Source organism: Lotus japonicus, chromosome 1 (assembly GCF_012489685.1).
Source record: "Lotus japonicus ecotype B-129 chromosome 1, LjGifu_v1.2".
NCBI lineage: Eukaryota > Viridiplantae > Streptophyta > Magnoliopsida > Fabales > Fabaceae > Lotus > Lotus japonicus.
The window spans coordinates 46,987,990-46,994,934 of NC_080041.1; the positions used below are offsets into that span (position 1 = coordinate 46,987,990).

A 6,945-nucleotide genomic window follows, 5' to 3' on the forward strand; every position below is an offset into this window, starting at 1 on the left:
TTGAGAATAAGGAAGTCTCGATTGTCTCAAAAATTGGGTTCAGGACAACATAAATTCTTAGGCATGCCAATATCACAATAAAAAAATACCAATGTCTTGGAAAAACGTATGTAGCTTTTGGTAACAATTGTAAAGATTTTTTTAAACGTATGTAACTCAAACTCCTAGTATAGTGAACCTCTAGAATTTTGTTTTTTTTTGCCATATCATGGTTTAGTTCATATGAAAATCTCATAAAAAGGAAGTACAACAATCAGTGCAGAGCTCACAGCTGAGTCCCCTTAGAAGAAAACAAACACTGCTCCACAATAGCAAAGTGCATCAAAAGCCATTCCCACTAAGGCTCAGAGATAATCGTAACAAACTCTATTGAAGTTAGTAAACAGTCAATAGACACCATAATGCACAAAAATTGCGAATTGTACAAAAGACAATATAAATTCGAGTCCCATGAGCTCTTCAGTTTAAAGCCAATCAGTTCTAATTTGCAAGTTTGAATGACCAAGCAAGCCTGAAAAAATTAGCAAAATGAAAGCCAACATTTAAGTTGATACTTAGCAGTATTGCTAGCTTTCTCCTCATTCTCCACTGCGAGATGTTTCCATTTCCTGACATTGTCATCTAGTCCTACTGGTATCTCACGCCGTCGATTCTACGCTCAGTCCACTTATCATCAGCTTTTGTACCACTTCTGAGTGAACTCCTCCATTAGAATCAAGAATTGTCCCTAACACTGCATTTGGCTCCAACTGTTCCTATAGTGTGAAAAATCAACAATCTAAAAAGCGTACTGTTAACTACCAACATATATACAGTGGGTGTTTTGTAAGTTTTATGATGAATCTCTTGCTCTACCTCATTCCATTTATGAAGTAAGGTATAACCATGTTACAATGTTAGTCATCTTGTTTTAATTGTCTACAATATTCCTATCAATTTAACATGCTCATCTGATTTCTATCTGCTTAATAGAAGCTAAATTCATTGGTGTCACAATATCTACACAATTAGAAATAAACCTTTGGTACACATCCTTTAAGTCATTATTCCTTTACAAAATCAAAACTAAGTCAACTAACCATTAATCCTTTAAATGCATTATTAGCTCTTGGTAGTTTTTGAACCTGACTCCAACAACTCACCAAATACTAAGAACTGTCTACTCATCCACTCCAAGTGAAGAAATGTCAATGCAGAAAATTAAACACATCACTTCCTACCCAAAGGTTTTGTGATGAAACAACAACTTCAAATTACTGCATAAATGACATACCAATAAGGCTTCTTGATTAAATTCCCTCCACAAATAAAACATGAATCTTTCCCATAACTGCATGAATTAAGCTATTGGCTACCATTTCAAATGAACAAAAGGAAATGACATTACAGAATTTGTGCATTTTTTTGTATATTACTGGTAATGGCACATTCAAAGCACTTATCAAACCCTTATACCGTAAAAATAAAATTCTCATTCCCAGAAAAAAGAAAAAACACAGTGAACATATAAATTCTATGAACTGAAGTTTTCTAATAAACTTATCTGAGAGACACCCTTGTACTATGTAATACTCACACATATGCATAAATCAGCTCAAAGATAAACACGATGGTCTTCTGTGGCTTCAAGAGTTCAAGTTTTAGGCCCCTTCAAGTTATGTACAGAGCTAATATATACTATTACTATCTATCAAGCAATTTTGTTCTCACTTCTCAACTTCACATGAATCATGATGATACATACTGCCTCAGATGTGATTTATATGAAGCATAAACAAATTGAGATTTTAGTCAAGTTTACTCTTAAATTGAACAAAGAAAAGAGTTGTAAATATAACTTGTAATTGGACAGATATAGATAAAGCAAAAAGCATTTGTCAAACAATTATATATATAGGCATCAATTTTACCAAAAAAAAAATTTATGTGTTACACTAAAACTGGAATTAGTCTAATAAAATTAACGTAAAAATATTTTCAGTCAAAAGAACCATAAACGCCTACATCCATATTTTTTTTTTCACAGAAACACATATCAACTATGAATTCTTTAATGACCTGAATTTAAGGTACTCCGTATGCTAGTTCAGCCATGCGCTTCATCAGGGCCATGTGTTCATCAATGGAAATTTCTGGTGCTTTCATTATGTTGCCATCATAATACACAGAGCTACCATACGCCAACTTCAGTAAAATGCAGTATTTAGGCCACTTTAATCCTTTTCTGCTAGGTGAAACCAACCTACTTCAGCTACTGCATCCACATGTTAATTCATATTGGTGAATTGGAGAAGAAAAAAATCATTAATCTGTAGCCTATCATAGTCTGCATAAAGAAGTTATTGATGTTCTTCATAGTTAACAAATAGATTCTAGTGCAGTTAAATAAGCCACCACCTTTTATGTTAAGTCCTTAAATTGAAGTCTAGAACTACTTGGTTTTAAGATACATGATTTTGACCTCCTGGTGAAGTAATGTTAGGCTCCATTTGAAAGAGTTATTTGAGTTTATCCTATGGCATAAACACTGGTGTAAGTGTTTGAGAAAACTTATGGAAATAGATTATGACATACCTATGCTGTTTTGAGCTTATTTCATAAGTTGTTAATTTTAGCTTATGAATAAGGATTTATGCTTAATCTATTTTAAGCTTATTGCATTAAGTCTATCAAATTAACTTATGAATAAGCCTTTATGTGATAAGGGCTTATTGCCATAAGGACTTATTTAAATTGTTTACCCAAACACACTCATAATCTGTAATACAGTGTACTTTCTCTTTTACTAAGTAACATGATCAGTATTCAACATGTGATCTCAGGTGTACTAACCGCCTTGAACACATAATATGATAATTGCATGCAATGCTTCAATCAAACCCCAATAATACTTTCAATTCCATTCATGTGATTGAAGATTGCGGTCCCAAATTAGTTGTCAGTCTTCTTTGTTTCCATGAATAATGTGTACATTATAAGTGTATGCACATGAGTACAAAACAAAAAAGTGACCTGGTGGAGGATGGAACCTCTGACATCAAATCAAAACAACAATTTATACCTTACAGTTAGGCCTGTAGCAACTGAGATAAGAACTCACTGACTCTAGTTTTTCTTTTAAGTTAGTAATTTGAGAATATTTTCACTTCTATCTAAAAATGCAAGTAAAATTTTCAGAAGTAAGAACAATGATCATTCTTGAAATACCTTTAGAAAAGAAATGTTATACTCTATGGAAACCCTAAACCCTAAATGTTATACTCTATGGAATAGAATAGATCACCACACAACAACTACATTCAATGGTTTAGTGTGTTATTCACATGTTGGAATGTACCCTAAAACTACTACTGTATAACTTGTTTGTTTAACACTCCATTAAAATGGGTCTACTGATGATCATGTGACCACATGGTGACATTAAAAAGAGGGCTAAAGCAACATTCTAGGGAAAAACAATTATAATTCAAGATCCCAGCATAAAAGTCTTATGAGATGCATATCAAAGCAAAAGTACAGCCTAAGATAACCTCTAAATAAACCATGCACATCCAAGGTTTGTTCAAGTTTCTTCACAACTACAAAATGTAACTTGATATGTAATAATGATTAAATTTGCAGAATTAGCGAGATCATTACTTTACTTTAGATAATTTAATATGAACTACAGCCAACTATGAGATCAATCGAAAAATTGTCATCCTAATTTATACCAATAACTAAACACCATATCAGTCAAGCAGAAATTCAGGGTTCTTGAGTAGACTAAATTATAGCCCCTAATATGTAATAGTGATAAAAATAATGGATTTAGGAGAACATTAATGGACTGTTACAAATTGACAGGTTTGGCAGCGAAATTGACATTCAAAGAGATTGAAATTTCTAAATATAGTCAACCTTAATCAATTAGGCTACTTTGTAATAGGAGTGCATAAACAACTGATTTAGTGTATGTTGCATATGAACTACTGCTAGATAAAAACCCAATAGAGAGCATTGGACAAACCTCAGCATCAATTAGCACCAGCTGCACTGCAAATGGCTTGCCTGGCTCAGATATTGGGCACATCTCCCACATCCTCAACACCCGAACCCAAATTCTCCATGTGTCTTTCCCATGGCAGAGGCTGGAAACAGGGTTAATTGCACAGTCCATTCAGCAAATGTGTCTCACAGAAATGAAAGTTGCAAAAAATTCAAACAATATGATTGGAAGATTGATGTAGGCTGTAAGATGGCATGAGCCACAACACATACCATATAGGGAGTGAGATCAACCAAACTCGTTTATCACATAAATAAGTGAAGAGAGAGATAAGATCTCCATGAAGGAGAAACAGATCACATACCCTGACAGTCTCCCATTCGCATGTTGCTCCTTGTACAGAAATTAGTATCAATGCAAGTACACCTTGCCTTCACAAAGCACCAACCTGAGTTTGGAGATCATGGCCTTCCGAGCACTTGCCTCGATTTTTTGACCCTAAAATTAACAACAAACATACTCACTACAGTACTAACGCTAAGAATAAGTCAATTGAAGAATTAATGTACATTAAACAAACACTGAGATCACTTAAGATAATGAAGCGTGGATCAGTCCATTTGCAAGTAATTTTTTTCCTGGGCAGAGACTCTTGAAGGGATTCACATGGCCACCCATGTCGAAATGAGAGAAAATGGAAGCAGGGGTACTGGGCTAAAAACACAATATGAACATCAACATGGTTCAATTTATAGCAACGAATTTAGAATTCTCCAGATCAAATCAGAGAAGCTGTAAAGGAATTAGGTGAGGAGATAGGGTATAGGATCACAACTTGTAAAGCAGAAAACACAGTTGTTTTGAAAAGTAAATAGATGTCAAAAGTACCATGGTTTGTAGATAGGGGGAAGCGAAGATAGATAATAGAGCTCCATAGCATAGTAGCATGCATACAACGATTACAGCCAATCCAGCGGAAGGAAGTACAAGATGAAGTGGAACAGCTGTTGATGAAGTGACGGATGCATACTCGGTAAATAGATTAGGGATAATAGGTGAAGAACGATGGGCAGTTACGCGAAGTGGTGGGACGATGGTGGCCGGATTTCACGGAAGACAGGTGATAGGGTTCATGTCTGGTAACCCTAGTTGAACAGAAAACTAACAGAAAGGAGAGGAAAGCGCATAGCTCAGGGGCTGCAGAACACCGTCGAAACCGGAAAAGCAGCAGAGGGGGCGAGCAGAGCCTACGGTAGAAGCAGAAGAGGGTGGAACAGAGCGTACACGAGAGAAAGGGAGAGATTGAGTGCTACTAACGAGTGTTTTAAAACTCGGCTCGGTCATCGACTCAGTCGGGGTACTGAGTCACTGAGTCACTGGTCGGAGGTCACTGGTTCGATTGCTTGACTCGGTGTATATTAAAAAATAATAAAAAAAATATCCAATGCAATATAAAGTTAATATAAAAAAAACAAAATACGTTTCTAATCAACAACCACCTAATGGTGCAGTGGTAGTTTTCCTTCATACTACCTCCATGGCCTGTGTTCAAACCTTGCTGGCACCATTTTTTAACAAAATATCACGTTTTTTGCCCAATTATATACAAAATGTTTGCAAATGGACAAAAAAAACAATTTAAAAGGCCCAATAGGTTAAATAACCCAACTGGACTGAAAAAAAAAAACAATGTGAAAGGGTGGAAAATGGGCTTCTATCTAGCCCACAAATAACAAACTAACAAAAAAAAAAAAGAAATGGGTGACTCGCCGGTTCAATAAAAAACCGGCCGAGTCACAGAGTTAATCATCGAACCGGCCGGTTCAAACCGGTTCCGGCCGAGTCACATGCACAACCGGTCTGATGTGAGGCTCGGACCGGTCAGGTCACCGAGTCCCGGTCCAACCGGTCGGACCGGCCGGTCCGAGCCGAGTCTTAAAACACTGCTACTAACCTCTATCATTCAACCAAAGATGCCCAAATAAGAAATAGGCCCAACTATCTAACAACTGCAACAAAAAAAAATGGTGCACTATGAACAGTGAAATTGCATCTTGCATTTTAAGTTAGTAGATAAGTTAACTTTATATAGAATTTAATTTTTATTACAATTTAAATAAATAATGTTATTTAAAAAAAATTATTAGGGGTCCATTTTTATTATTTGCCCGGGACCTCCAAAATGTTGTGACCGATCCCTGCTTATATTAATATCATTGTATATTGATACACGGTTAAACTTTTTCTTATTCTACTTCACTTCCCTGCATTTCTCTTCTCCCCCTTCCTTTTTCAAATTTTGTTCTTCAATATGGCCAGTGACTCCTGTATGGATTCATCACTCTCCCTTTCCAATTTAATATGATCACTATCAAACTGTCATATGTCAACTCTGGAAGAATCAAGCTCTTCCTATCCTCTGTTCAAAAAAAAAAAAAGCTCTTCCTATCCTCGAAGTTTCAAACTTAATTTATTGGTCATGTCGGCGAAAGCTCCAACCCGTCGTCAACTCATCTCGACGGAGCCAATGGGGTTCGAACCCCAAAATAGATTATCATACCTGGTTGAATACCGATAAGAAGGTTCTCACTCTTATCCAATTAATTACCTTCTCTATGTCACGTGCTGTTTGGCTTGCTCTTTAGTTTTAATGTTCTCATGAAGTAATTAAAGACTTCAAGAGTAGGTTTGCAAGCCTTTTTCTTAAAAGCCTTAAGGTTAAATGTTCAGTTTTTAACTCTCAAAGATCATTTAAAGTGTTGTTTCAAAACTCAAACCGTTGAACTCTTAAGACTAAGTTGATTCATGAGAAGTTCTAGACTTAGTTAAGAGTGTGTGTGATTTCTATGTGATTTTGGTGACTGATGGATGTGTTCTTTGTGTGTTTATGTGAAGGTGAAGAACACCTTGAAGGAAATCAGACTAGAGAAGTTAAGGAGAAAGCCAACGATCGAGGT

The 6,945-nt window shown here is 35.8% G+C and overlaps 1 long non-coding RNA gene across 6 annotated transcripts; it reads right to left on the reverse strand.

Moving 5' to 3' along the window:
* Positions 1-351: 351 nt before the first annotated feature.
* LOC130735934 (uncharacterized) lies at positions 352-5,318 on the reverse strand. Of its 6 annotated transcripts, XR_009018601.1 has the most exons (5): positions 4,877-5,317; positions 4,580-4,702; positions 4,353-4,486; positions 4,010-4,130; positions 352-2,254 (listed from the first exon to the last, which is right to left on the reverse strand). It is a non-coding gene; the product is annotated as an uncharacterized LOC130735934 (long non-coding RNA). The 6 variants fall into 6 exon arrangements; XR_009018596.1 differs by having other exon boundaries at positions 4,353-4,702; positions 4,877-5,318; XR_009018598.1 differs by having other exon boundaries at positions 4,580-5,300.
* Between the last annotated feature and the right edge of the window lie 1,627 nt (positions 5,319-6,945).